This window comes from Macrobrachium nipponense, chromosome 10, assembly GCF_015104395.2.
Source record: "Macrobrachium nipponense isolate FS-2020 chromosome 10, ASM1510439v2, whole genome shotgun sequence".
In the NCBI taxonomy this organism is placed as follows: Eukaryota; Metazoa; Arthropoda; class Malacostraca; order Decapoda; family Palaemonidae; genus Macrobrachium; species Macrobrachium nipponense.
The window spans coordinates 91,818,543-91,832,502 of record NC_087204.1 but is presented as its reverse complement, the minus strand read 5'-3'; the positions used below and the strand labels follow the sequence as shown (position 1 = coordinate 91,832,502).

Below are 13,960 nucleotides of genomic sequence, written 5' to 3'. Positions count from 1 at the left end.
AAACATGGAACTCGCTGTCTCGTTATTACAGTACTATAAAAATTCACACATCGAAGTGCATTCTCTGTTACTGTAATTAATCCAATTTTCACGAATCTGACCTGGATTATTCCACAAGTCAAGCAAATCAATTTGGCCCCAGTGTCCATATCCTAGACCTAGTTTCCAAACTCAGATGGCCTGTTTTCACAACCAAAACACCAAAATGAACCTCCATTTTTCTGCTGGATGCTTTGCTACTGGTATCTCAAAAGGAAGTAGCAGCTCTGGAATTATATATATATATATACAAACACACATATAATATGACTGTGTGTGTATGTATATATAAAGATGTCATCTAAAATTCCTCTACAGCTGCATTTTTCCTTTATTTAGAAACTCTGGGTGTAGTGAAGGTTTATATCTGCCTTCAGATTATTATTATTATTATCATTATTACGCACACAGTTACATGGAATAAGTAACCACAGGACCATTACATACCCTAACAACTATCAGCAGAATACAAAAAAATAATAAACATACTTTCATTCATCATAAGCATTATTACGTATAGTTGGGTAGCGAGTAACCGGATGAATCGGAACCACAAACATAATGCAACAGAATGTAAGACAGTCGCTTTTTCGATGGATGAACGGGTGAATGAACGTGTCTTTGTAATACTTTTCATCTTTATTTTACAGTTCTTCAATACCGAAGCGGCTGACTGGGGCGCCGGAGTTTTCGGAATAAACGCTGACCGCCCTGACGAAAATGCTACCAGGGTCGCAATGGCTAATGCGTTGACCGTAGCTAGAGAGGTAATATATATATGTGTGTGTGTGTGTGTGGGGTTATTTATATATGTGGTGTATATATATATATATATATATATATATATATATATATATATATATATATATATATATATATATGTGTGTGTGTGTGTGTGTGTGTGTGTGTGTGTGTGTAGAACTGAATCACGAAAATTTGGAACGTGATGATTATATAAATAAAAGCCAAATCCACGAGGGAAAGTGAAACGAAGGAGGACTTAGAGGCCTTGATAGATAGATCGATAGACAGAACTTTATCAGTTCTTCTCATCTTCTCTCCAAGTGTCTAAATCAGTTCAAAACTCTCCGATTCCTCTTTCTCCATATGTTGAAGTTTTATCTCTTGTTTCCTCGCCTTTTCAACCCACCTTATTGCCCATTTAGAATCCACAAAGTTCATTTCAGCAGTTTTCATCATTTTCACATCCGCATATTCATATAAATCGCATTTCGCCAGTTGCTTCATATATCCAAGAATGGCTACCATAGGCTCTACTCTTTCGAAACATGTAGCTAAAGCCACAGAAGTCTTTCTTTGCTTAAGCTAGCTACATGTGATGTACCAGCAAAACATTATTTATTCCCAAATACCCACTGATAATCATTACTTACATTGTTCACAGTTCCATACACTTCTTGATCTCTTCTGTTTTTCAATAACTTTCATAGGCTTACTCTTGCGTTCATTCTCTTTCAACCCTCCTTGTACAAGAATATATTTCAGTATATGACACCTATCCGCATGGAACAAGTCCATGTACAGGGACATTGAGTTGAAATTCAAGCTTCCAAAGAATGTTGGTTTCAGCCTCCCACTGCAGACCCTTTACTGCAGCGGTAACTGATCGTGGTACAGAGACTTTCTTCTCGTCGCCGTTGGGGTAGGCGCGAACTCGAGACATCTGAGCGGCATATCACGACGCTACCTACCATAGCAGCGGACCAGCTTTAGTAACCAAGAAAAGGAAACTTTCAACCAAGGTCTGAGAATGTAAGGTCTTCTCACGCGAAGCTTAAACACGGGCAGAGGATTAAACACGGTTTGCTGCTACTCTCTAGACCTTGCTTCCAACAATATCCACTGCATTACAAAAAGAGACAAGAATTTCTTTCAATCAAAGCGAACCTATACTACTACGTATATGTCGGTCGAGATGAGGTACAAACGAAATCAAACTGGACTGTATCACGTGACCGCCCGTAATATATATGTCGTAACAAATTCCTATTTATTCCCAGCTACGAAAACTCTCCTGGTGCGTCACTCTCCTCGTGATGAGCGAAGATCCGTCGTTCCTGTCCGCTTTCGGAGAAGCTGCGTCAAGTTCCAGACTCCTCGCTGGGTCTACCAGGCTGCTCGTTCTCACTCGAGTATCTCTCCCGCGCCTGAAGGTTCTCATGCAACAACAGTGGACCTACTCCATGATGACCGCCATGGCGGTGAACGTGAGAATATCGTGGTGAAATTAGGTAAGATATGACCAATAGAAAGTATATATATATATATAATATATATATCTATATATATATTATATATATATAGTATATATATATATATATATATATATTGTTACAATTTCACACTTCTTCACTATTTTCTTGGCGCCTTCACAAAAACCATAAATGCAATACTATGTTCAGATCCCATCAAACAACACATATATTACTAGAATTAATATAAAAATGAGTGACCAGCTCGTTACGTTCAGTTACTGAGACAGCCTCGCGAGCGAGCGGAGCGAGAGAGAGATTCTTAGAGAGAGAGAGAGAGTATAACGCACTGCCGCCTATGCCTCAAAGCGAATGAAAGAATGTTCCTCTCACCCATAAAGTGTATCGCTATTAGTCTAATAGTCGAAGGCGAAAACATATTACGTCATCTCTATAGGAATAGCTATGAAAATGGCTTTCCTTGTTCCATTCACTTAGGCTCGACTGCAATGATAAAAACTAGCTTAGCTCATCTATTTTTTTAAGGGGCCGGATAACATTGCGGCTTGGGGGGTCCTTACACTTGTTTTGCGCCGATAAAGAATCACCTAGCTAAGACCTTTCTCAAAGTGCAAATATGACTCCCTTCAAAAGCGCTTCTGAGCTTTCACTCCCTCTGTGTCTTACGTAATTCAAAATGAAAAATGGATCACTTAAGGCATGTTATCTTTAAATTTGGGAAATCTGAACACAGAAACAAACATTTCACACCATGATACACAAGTTTCTGATGTGAATTAATCATATTACCAGAATTATAATTGCATTCTAAACTAACTTATTATTATATATTATATATATATATATATATATATATATATATATATATATATATGTGTGTGTGTGTGTGTGTGTGTGTGTGTGTGTGTGTGTGTATAGTATATATAAGATATTATATATATATATATATATATATATATATATATATATATATATATATCTATATATATTACATATAGACAAACTTTTCTCATTCATTCCCTACTTAATGAGAAAGACAGTTTGGACTGTTTATATATAGTATTTACTTTTCACAAATTTTGGCGTTTTTAAGGTCCTCCTTTTATTAGAGGGAATTCTGTCTTAACAGATTATATTTTTGTTTTACAGTCCACACACACACACACACACCACACACACACCACACACACACACACACACACACACATATATACCTATTATATATATATATATATATATATTATATATATATTAATATATATATATATATATATATATCAAACAATCTTCTCATAAATTTATACAGTACCAATGAAACTAAGAGCTTATCATTTTTTTCTTCATTCAGGTACGGGATAATACTGTCACCTTCCATATACAACCTCAGGAGCTAAGTTGTACTTTTGGCCTCTTGGTCACCAAAAGGCTGGTTTAAGATTCTTGACCCAGCTGAGACTCTTCCATCGAATTCACAAAGTGAGTCCACTTTCTTCTTCTCTTTTTGTAATTTTGAATAGTCTGATCGTAATCATTATAAATATTGGAATGCATTTGGCACTAGGGCTATAGTGTAGATTTGACAATGGCCAATAGCTGCATTACAGATTTTACAATGGGTATTACATCCGTAGGGGGGTAGTCCCGTCAGTGGACCTCATGCGGTTGCACCGTAGGGATTACTTAAGGTTTCCTTGCAGCGTGTCTTCGGCCCCTAGCTGCAACCACTTTCGTTCCTTTTACTGTACCTCCTTTCATATACTCTTTCTCATCTTACTTTCCACCTTTTAAAAATTGATTCATAGCGCAACTGCTTTGAGGTTTTCCTCCTGTTACACCTTTCAAACCTTTTACTGTCAATTTCCGTTTCAGAGCTAAATGGCCTTTGGCCTAAATTTTATATTCAACTCAAGTCACAACGAGTATTACAGAACTGCCATAAACATCGTATGAAAGAAGTCAGGGCATCCCGGCGAAAAGGTATCTCCACTTAAATGCCTCAAGAGGTTTTCTTATGTTTGAGGCATTCCATCAAAACTTTGAACTGTAACTTATACAGCTCCCTATCGAATTCTTTTCTCATCACCGCCTTGTCGGTCCTGACTTCCTCATGCAAACCAATAAATTTCTTCAGTTTCTACAGATCACAAGTGAATGTGACGGCTCTCCCATTTCCTCCTTACTGGAATGCCATAGAAGAAAAAGATCAGACAGGGACTACCCACACAAGGTACACTGGAACCGACTACTTGATGATCGAGTCTATAGCCACAGCTCTCAATTTCACCCTTTATGTGTTGCCAACGGCTAATTGGGATGAGGTAAGAAACTATGCGTCTCTCTCTCTCTCTCTCTCCTCGTCTCTCTCTCTCACTTGTTCTCTGTAAAAACTTTGATAAAATACTGCCCATGACATGAAATCTCCTCAAGTGCGTAACCATAAAAAAGTTTTAGTTTATAATTTGCTGGTAATAAAAATGAAAGAGAGTCATGTCATAAATTCGATAACTTTACCGTTATATCAAGGACATATTTAAGATCATGGGGAAAATTGTAAAGTGTTCCACAGGTTGTGTCTGTGAGTACAATATCTTAGTTACAGAAAGGTCAATGTTCATTTGACCAATGAATGACAGCAAAATATTTCTGATGTCATTGTAGTTTTGAGAGAGAGAGAGAGAGAGAGAGAGAGAGAGGAGAGAGAGAGAGTTATTATCAAACTGTGTACAATATAAATAAGTTGGTAGTCCTCGATTAGCGTATTGCAACAGAAATTCGACGCGCCTGCTGAAAAGATATCATACAAATTAATGGAATTCTTTTGGTAGAATACAGTGGAGAAGATACTAGAATTACTCTGGGTTTCCTTTTTTCTGCTGTAATGTTACTCATGTTCTTTATTTTTCGTAACTCATGTCTCAATTAGCAGTCCATTAAATTCAAGCAAATAACGCTCTATGTTGATAATTTCAATACCATTTTTCTTTATAAGTTTTATATTAATTCCCAACCCTGCCAAACCTGGGGACGTTTCTGATCATATTACAGAGCCATGGAGAATGTTAAGTTTCTGCTTTACTTCACAAACCTAGGGAAGTTTGCATTTTTTTTTTTTTTTTTTTTTTGCCCCTCCGGCTTACCTTAAAAATGAAGCAGATCTTTTTATTTTCTGATTAGTTATTTTCCCCAGTTAGATTCAATAATTTGAAACTTTGCTAGTTACGGTTTAATGTCTCAATCCAAAATATATAAGAAAAGGCCATGACAAGTATCTTTTTGTAACAGTTTTTGAGCAAATAGCTGTTCATACTTAATTATTTTTGTCTAACCCTTCTGGGAGAATCATAAACATTTAATTTGTCCCTCATCTAATTGCTTCCCCTAATAACATCACTGGTTCTGAACCATTACTACTGAAAGAACAATAATGAAATAGGCTGGTTTTAGGATTTAAACTATTTTCCACGATCATTTCCCAATCTTCGATGATTATGTCTTTTAATCAAAATTCACTCTGTTAGAATTTTATTCCTTGTGCTATTTGAATCATTTGATCGCTTTTGTAATAACAGGAGAATGTCATTTGATACTATTGCCCACAATGCAGATTTCACAACGGGTATTAAACGAACTTCCACCTAGCCACACGCCCAATCCAGTTCCAGACATGAACCTCCAGTGAATTCCAGTTTTCCCGCTTCCAGGTAACGCTGAGAGTTGAGGAAAGGAAATCCTTCATAGCCCACGATCATCTACTCAGTCCTTCTTCCCAAAACGCCCTGGAACACTACGACTTACTCCTACATGTTCGAATACGCCTTCCATGCATTCACAATGGCCAGCCTGGACTTAAGCCTCAGTGGCCACATTCTCCCTACTACCCCTACTACAGACGGCTTTGTTGTTTTGTTTTTTTAGTAGTGGTTCTCATTATGCCCGTACCATTCTTACTGGTAAGGCTTCTCATTTTTCTGACTTAATGACTTAGAAATGTAAGATTTTAGAGATACGACTCATAATTTTCAGCGATGAATAACAAAGATTTAAGCATCTGGTAAACGGTCTGAATTTCTTTCAGTAGCTACATCACTCTGCTCATTTCAGATTATATATATATATATATATATATATATATATATATATATATATATATATATATAAATTATTTACCATACATATGTATATTTATTTATTTGCTATATATATATAGATATATATATATATATATATATATATATATATATATATATATATATATATAAATGTCATGGCATGCCACTCAGATGTCACGGTTCGCGTCTCCCCCCAGGACAATGAACAATCACTGGCTCTGTATCACGATCAGTTCTTGCTGCAGTGTGAGTTCTGCGATTGGAGGTTGAACCCGACATTCACTGGAAGCTTGAATTTCAAGTCAATGGACCCTGTGTGCTCGTTTTATGTGAATATATTTCATCTACTGAAATAATAGATACAGTGGTCCCCCCCACGCCCCGTATTCGCGGGGGATGCGTACCAGACCCCCACCCCCGGGAATAGCTAGAACCCACAGATAGTTGGAACCCCTCTCAAATATGCTTAAAACGGCCTACTTCGTTAGTTAAAACTCAAAAAAAGCAACTAAAAAAGTTTATACCTGTTTTTTTAATAGTTTTGTCACAAAAAGGCGAATTTCCTTTGAATAATTTGGGGATATGTTCCAGAGAGAAATCAGCGAATGCATGATCCGCGAATACGGGTGGCCCATTGCAAATAAAAATGTCACAGGCTATCCAATTCCATCATCTTATTCCATCTCGAGATCAGCAGAGAAGGAAGTGTTGTAGAGGGGGAGAAGGACCGCATCCACGTAGGATCTCTCCTGCAAGACATCATCGGAACCCTTTTGGGGCAAGGAACGTCAGACAGACTTTCGAGGAGTTTTTTTTTTCCACTCGACTTTTGCTCACTTCTTGGCTGGTGTTCGTCTTCAATCATCGACACGGCATACCGGCGGGAACCTCACGGCTTTCTGACAGCTCCGAATATCCTCCAAGGGTCGAAACACTGCAACAACTCGTGGCTGCAGGTGCTAGGTCAGTGGTCGTCAGACAGTCTGCTTAAGATGTTTCTAAAACAGAGACGCTCCTGTCGGGGTTTATGAATTTAATTGACCATCTATCTTATAGTAGGGGGAACCCGTCTGCTATTTTATTGGGCTCATTGAAGATGTATTCTATACAATTAGAATAATATCTCAACAATAATGGAATTTCATCACTTCAACATAAAAATTCTCATGTAAAATAATTTTTTTTTTCTTCAAAACTTTCAGTGGCTTAAAAATCAATATCAGCGAAGCAGGAAATTACAATACTTTTGGAACATTTTTATATTTGGTTTACTTTATATATATATATATATATATATATATATATATATATATATATATATATATATATATATATATATATATATATATAAATGCAATACATTTCAAGTGTCTTATTAACAAACCAACTGAATAAGTTTAAACCCACATGCACATATTTCTATGCACATACCCGTGAACCAATTATATTAGGCCATCATGGTCACATCACCCATTTTCTGTTTTTTGCAAGATACGTGACCTTGCTCCCCTACTATTAAGATTAAATATTCGTAAATAAACTGAAGTCTGTTCATTTACTTATGATATACTCAAAGAATTATGTTAAAACGTTTGAGACATTTGAAATGTTAGACTGACTCAGTATTAATTGCCCAAGAAAGCTTTGGAGATTTACATAGGGATCAGTAATTATTATTATATTGACGTCTTTCCATGTTTTGCAAACAAAGAGTGACCATGCCCCCCTACGGGGCAATTTTCCGGGAGTTCTTCAAAGAATCGGATTCGCTCGACTTCAAAACCTTAGGGGAGAGGGTTGATATCGCCCCTTCGGCGTTCGATGGTATCTTGCAAGCCACGATGAAAATGTAAGTCAGTTTCTCTCTTGTCATTAAATGTGACGTTGTTGTGAATGACGGAAATATGTATACTGAAGCACTTCCGTAACATTTACTGTCTTTCAATTGTAAAAGGTCAAACACGCAGGTGGACCAGTAAGCTTCTAAGAACACCATGAAAAAAATGCAGAGGACGGGTCTTAATCATAACTAAAGCAACAGATTTGCATTTTGAAGAAAGTTTGTGAGAAACCGGAAAAGACGTAGGGAGGGAATTCTAAAGCTTGATAATGGAAGGAAAAGAATGTGTAATCTGAGGATTATGATAATGAATTCCTCAGAGTCAGTGTAAAAAGAGGTGACCTGGAAGGTGTTAATAGGTCAGCGTGAGAGGAATAGAAATTTCCTTTGAGCTCTCTAGAACAATCACTAAAATAGTAGCGGCAGAAAAAAGCGACAGAGCAGCCCTCTGGTGACAGAGGAAACTGCTTGAGGAGCGAGATAAAAGTGGTGTCCACTGATCAAGCGCATTGATTCAGTCCAGCTGATGAATACAGGCAAGAAATAAACCACCTCGTTACAAGAGCAATTCTTTTAAATAGGACATTCAAGTCCTATATAACCTAGTATGAAGAAGAAAAAATAATTTCAGAAACTTTACCAATCCATCCTGTTTTATTCAGAGAAAAATTAGCAGCCTGAACACCGATAAATCAGAAACAAATTGAAGACCTACAATATTAATACAAGTGACAGGGCCAATTATTATTATTATTTTCAGTCGAAAATTGTATTGGATAGTCTTTGAACTTTTAAAAGTAATGAGATCCTTATTCATATAACCTCACAAGATCAGATTTCATTGATGGAGATGTCTGTGCGCGTGTATTGTGATAAAAAAAAGAAAACTTCATTCTTATAGTCTTGCCTAATACGACCACATCCCTCATTCAGCGCTTTAAATAACAGGCAATCTCGCCTCTCTCTCACTCATTCGCAGGCAAGCACACATGGAAGCCAGGAGGTATCTGGCGCTGATCATAGCGGAGGAGTTCACCAAAGCGGACGGCACCACCAGCCTCTACATAGGGAGGGAGAGCGTCTTCCCTCGGACTGTCAGCCTGGCCCATTCCTCACGATGCTCCGTACAAAGACACCTGGACAGGGCTATCATGGCTGTCATAGAGGTTGGTGTTGAAGCCTTTGCATCGACCTGTGATTAATCAGTTATGCCTCTGATTTATTAGAAAGAACAGAGGTGGTGAAGTTAAATAAGTATAATCTTAGTTTAACCAGACCACTGAGCTGATTAACAGCTCTCCTAGGGTTTGCCTGAAGGATTAGATTTTTTTACGTGGGTTACCTAGCAACGAGACCTACAGCTTATTGTGGGATCCGAACCACATTATATCAAGAATTAATTTCTAATCACCAGTAACAAATTCCTCAGATTCCTTGTTGGCAGAGCGGGTAATCGAACTTGTTGGGACTATCGAATGGGTAGCGAGGCACGTAAACCACTCGTTCTAACGAAGAACTGGGTGAAGTCCCTTGCTTGTTTGTTGTGGGATTGAATATAGAATTTAAGCCAAAGCAAAACACTGGGACCTATGAGGTCATTCAGCGCAGAAACGGAAATTGACGGTAAAAGTTTAAGGTGTGACTGGAGGAAAAGGCTCGCAGATGCACAATGACTCAATTGTTAGGAGAGGGTGGAAAGTAAGATGGAAGAAACTGAATACGAAAGGAGGTAGCAGTAAAAGGAACGATAGCAGTTGCTGCGAAGAGCCGCTTAAGTAATGCCTACAGTGCACCGCATGAGGTGCGCTACACAACACACGCTACCCTCCTACCTGGACTATTTGTTATAATCAAACGTATTGGACCATAGCATACGTTCCTTTATCGCTGCTTGGAATATATCGAAGATTAACTAACTAATACAGAATTGATAATGACTATAAACGCTTGAAACACCTTTTTGTTTCGGTTTCGGTTTCTATAGTGCGTCATCACTATTCTGGATCGGTTCGGTCATTAAGTCAATTTAACTCAGATAAGACTTATAATTACTACAATATACAGTCCCGTACCCAGTTTTTTTTTATGGGGGCGGGTGGTTTTTTCCCCAAAACTGGACCTTTTCTTCTATAAATGTCATTGCATGTATAGGTATATACAAGATAAATACTTAAAATGTTATTTTAGTTATATTAAGAAAAAAAAAACAAAAAAAAATTGGGTGTGCGGTCTATGCCTTTGTACCCGATTAGATGTCATTCAAAGGACTGACTTTGGTTAACAGAATTTTTACTTGTAATGTAGAAAGTTTGCACTGAAATTCAAGAATATTTCTTGTTTACTGATTGATTCATTATTATGTTAACAATAACATGCATATTACTTTATTTGTTATGTTATATACTTTGACTTCACAAAAAAACAATAATTATTTATCACTTTGTAAGTACAGTTCAATTAAAAAGGATAGTCACAGAAAATATGGACCTCCAGATTTTTTTTTTTTTTTTTTTTTTTTTGAGGGGGCCGTCGTTCGACCCCTTCCTCGGTACAGGCCTGATATAAGTTCACCGACATCGTCATTAACAAAAGAGCCTGAAAAAAAGTTATGAACCTGTACAAGATAATCAGTTGCAGAAAACAACAACGAACAAATAAATCCATAAATCTTTGTAGGTTTAGGTTATTTTGTTTATTCCAGATTTTTTTTTCCCCCTTGCATTTTATCAAATCTGACGTTGCTGATACATATTTAACCATCGCAAAGCAGATTATGGAAATAATTGACTTCGGCATTAAAGTTGCTTTTTTTGGAATTTTCTTGTTTTTCTTTGCATTTTTTTTTTTTTTTTTTTTTTTTTTTTTGTTTTTTTTTTTTTTTTTTTTCATGAAGATCTCTACAAACATTTCAAAGTAGACGCGTGAAATCAAGTTACTTCCACAATTTATAACTAACATTCATTTACTCTTTATCTTCGACTAATTTCTTTTTGTAAATCGAAAGTTTATCCCTATTACAGGGTGGCCTCTACGAGAAATGGAGCAGAGACCTGGTGAACGAAGCTCGCCAGGAAAGGAAAGCAGCAAGAAGAAGAGAGAACTCAGAGGCAGCAGATAGAAGACGGGGTCGTACCAGAGCCACCCCCTCATCCTGACAGTGAGATCATGCCCCTGACAGTCGTCCACATGCAAGGGCCTCTCCTGCTGCTCGTCCTGGACTCGTCTTCGCAGGATTAAGCTTCGTCCTGGGAGAATGTTGTTGATGCGGTGCAGAGGAAAGGGCGACCAAGACTGAGACTTGTGCTGGTATATAACACCGCATGCATGGTCCAAGTTGACGTCACATCTAGTGAACCCTTCAATTCATACTGATAGTATTGGTTATCAGCTTATTGTTACTATTATATAATAACTAATCAAAATTAACATGCAGTCTCAGAGATCTGAACTACAGGGAACAACGTACGTTTGTAAACATTGATATATGATTATGCTTCTTTAATCAGAAATAAGCAGGTATAATGGGAAAGGAAAATAGAATTTGTGATCAATAAAAGTCACCTGCATTAAATATCTATTTGCCATCCTCTTATGAAATTTTGTTGTAAAAAAAAGGGTGGGGCTGTTGGGTGGGTCTAGGCCGTCCATTTCAAGAATAACTGCATGTTAAGAGATTAGGGAGATATAAGTAAGCCAGAGAAAGTCAGAAATCGAATAGTGAATGAGGTAATAGGGCAATGGGCAAAGTGGTTGACCCTCGAGTTCGAGCTTCCTCTTTCTGTAGCAAGAAAATCTGAGGAAAATAGGTAGACTAAGTGCTTGTAATTTTCCCTATATCACTGAAATAAATCAATGCTCTAAGTAAAATTACAGTCATACACCGAATACTACTAATTTTCTTAGAAATATAACCACTAAAGAGAACAGTTCAAACAATAATATTTGTTATTATCGACTCTCATGGCTTAAATCAATATCTCTGCTATCCGACCCTTAAGACTTCAGTCACTAAAAAAAAATCAACACTATAGATTCCAGAGGATTCATTCAGTCAGGCAGTGGACTGATCCATAATTCGTTCCAACAATCAGTTAATGCCGATTCCAGAGATCTAAGATAGTAAAAATCACTTGTATCGATTCAAGATCATTCAGTCAGTCAAACAGTCAAGCACTATAGATTCTACACTATCCATTCAAACCAGCAATACCAATTCTAGAGACTTCATCCATTAACCAGTCATTCTGACGTCGATTCTGGAGGCATTATTCCGTCGAACAAGTGATGACGATTCTAACATTCTAAAAGCCTCATTTTGTCAATAATGCAGAAGCAGTTGTAAAGGTTTCAATCAGTCTTTATTTCAATCTACTTGTATCGATTCGTAAAGAAATTAAAGTAATTCCACATTTACAAACCGCCACAGTCTTTATTAGTAGTAAACCGTCAAGGCAAAACGTCGACGCCGCCACAAACCGCGATTGAGGTCCATTTTAGATCGTCAGGTGAACTCATCAATTGGTATTGTTTTAGTCTCCAGTGTGACCACAGAGGACATGATGGTGGATTAAATCAAAAGCGAATCACTTCATGAAATGTAGTCACTTTAATGTAGAATGTGGGAGATACAGCAGTACAGAGTACCTTGCGGCGATCAACTTGCCGGTTACACTACTTTTATAGTACTTTACAAAAGCGGCGTCATGCCACGCATATCATAACACAAGAATTATGGGTAAAAAACAAATGACTGCACCCAAGCGTATAATCAACATTACCAATGCATCATAAATAAAAGTTTAATATTTTAACACCCCTTCATAAACTTTTATTCTCATCAATCTGCAAATTACTACACATCAAACAAATATATACATTATGGTATTCAAAAACAAAAATACATAGCTATCAAAGGTCAATATTACAAAACCATTAATGACACAAATTAAAATAAATCAACTTTGTTTTAGTTACTGGTTTTGTAAACATATCGGCTTTATTTTCACTTGAGGGGACATACACTAAATCAACATTTCCACTCATAACTTCATTACGGCTAAAATGATAGCGATGTCTATATGTTTAGACCTTTGATGGTAAAAGGGTTGGCTTAGCAAGTTTTAATTGTCCCTTGGCTATCAACAAATAACATGACGGGTTTCACTTCAACATTAGTCATATCAGTTAACAACTGCTGCAAAAATTTTGTTTCTTCTTGGATAGCAAAAAACAAAAAGTCATGAAACATACTCAGCTTCACAAGAACTTAAAGCTACATTGCTTTGTTTCTTACTCTTCCTAGAAATAAGAGCACTATCAGCATTCTTTATTTGGTAACAATAGCCTGAAAACACTTTTACGATCTTCAGAACTACCCCAGTCTGAGTCGCAGTAACTAGAAATCTCAATAGTATCATAAGACTTCTTAAAAACAAGGCAATGTTGTTTAGTAACTTTAAGAAATTTTAGAACATATTTACACATAGCCAGATGACTTTGAGTTGGCCTAGCCATATACTGTGAAAGTTTAGTCACAACCAAACTTAAATCAGTCCTAGTACAAGTCATGATATATATCAAGCTTCCAACAATGTTTCTGTGAAGAGCACTATCAACTAGTTCAGGACTTTAATCAAAAGTACACTTATTAACACTTAGATCACAAGGAATTGACTTTGGGTTGCATCATCCATTTTGAACTTTCTCAAAACTTTCTCAATGAACTTACTCTGGTTCAT

General features: G+C 37.0%; 1 protein-coding gene and 1 pseudogene across 3 annotated transcripts in view; both read left to right on the top strand.

Moving 5' to 3' along the window:
• LOC135223755 (polymerase delta-interacting protein 3-like) overlaps positions 1-13,960 on the top strand; it is a 109,405-nt gene that overhangs the window by 49,214 nt on the left and 46,231 nt on the right. The gene's annotated exons all lie outside the window — the stretch shown is intronic.
• On the top strand, positions 707-11,459 carry LOC135224259 (uncharacterized; annotated as a pseudogene).